Source organism: Echinops telfairi, unplaced genomic scaffold (genome assembly GCF_000313985.2).
Source record: "Echinops telfairi isolate 266 unplaced genomic scaffold, ASM31398v2 ScPeMD7_5;HRSCAF=22, whole genome shotgun sequence".
Classification (NCBI taxonomy): Eukaryota; Metazoa; Chordata; class Mammalia; order Afrosoricida; family Tenrecidae; genus Echinops; species Echinops telfairi.
The window spans coordinates 34,083,455-34,084,531 of record NW_022103901.1 but is presented as its reverse complement, the minus strand read 5'-3'; positions in this window follow the sequence as shown (position 1 = coordinate 34,084,531).

Here is a 1,077-nt window from a genome sequence, read left to right as displayed (position 1 = left end):
GCCCAGCCATGGTCACCGTTTTATCTAAATGTGCTAATAGTTTTATCGACATGTCCTTAAACCACTTACTATTTTGCTTTATTAAAAAGTGCTTCACTGAACAATTTCTTTAATGATTGGCTTGAGTGTATTTCAAATCAAGTGTTCAGAAAATAAAAGACACGATTTTGGAGGGAGGGCGGGCGGTGCAGGGTAAGGGTCCAGGTCCTTGGTACAGTGAGGGGAAGCACAGGTAGAATAACTGCATTCCTGCAGATGCATTCCCCGCCCTTGTTCTCACAGCTAAGTCGGGTTGCATGATTCTCATCTGGAAGTGGTGGCAAGACTTCATCCATGCCCTCATCTACGGTCTGCAAGTGTATTTAACAAGTCTCAGGGATCCACCGAGTGTAGTTGAAACGTTGGCCTTGGCCTCTACACGCAAACACTCACACCCCAGCAGCGGCCTCTTGTCGTCGGATTCCTCTCAGCGCTTCCTCTGAAGCCCTCGTGGTTCCTGGTGCTTCTCCTCGCGGCAGACACCACCGTTGTGCTAACTATTTGTGTGATCATTATAATTGGGTGGCAGGGACGGTTGGGCGCTGGGCTACTTGCTGAAAGGTGGGCAGTTCCGGTCCGCCCAGGGGCACCTCGGCAAGCTGCTGCCTAGAGGCCGATGTCTTAAAAAACCCTATACACATTCGAGAACCGCAGGTAGGTGCACGGCTGCTTCCGCGCGTCCCTGGGCCCCCGCTGGCAGGAACCACCCAGACGGAGTTTGGGGCATGTTTGGTGAACGTGGGGGCGTACACAAAGGCCGGGAGCGGAGACTCCTTCCTACCTTGATGTCCTTCTCCTACAGCAGAAAGGGCAGCGGCGGCCTGAGCGGCGCTGGGCAGCGAGGGCGGACAAACGGCCCTCGCGCGGTCTCAGGAAGGCGGCATGGGGCTGCGGGCAGGGTTACCGTAAGGCTCACGGGCCAAAAGCACCTCCCAAGGTAATTGAAGGCCTGGCCTCCCCGCCTTCCTGTCCCAAGTCCCGCCTTCAGGCTCCAAGTCCCGCCTTCCGGTCCCAAGTCTAAGTCCCGCCTTCAGGCTC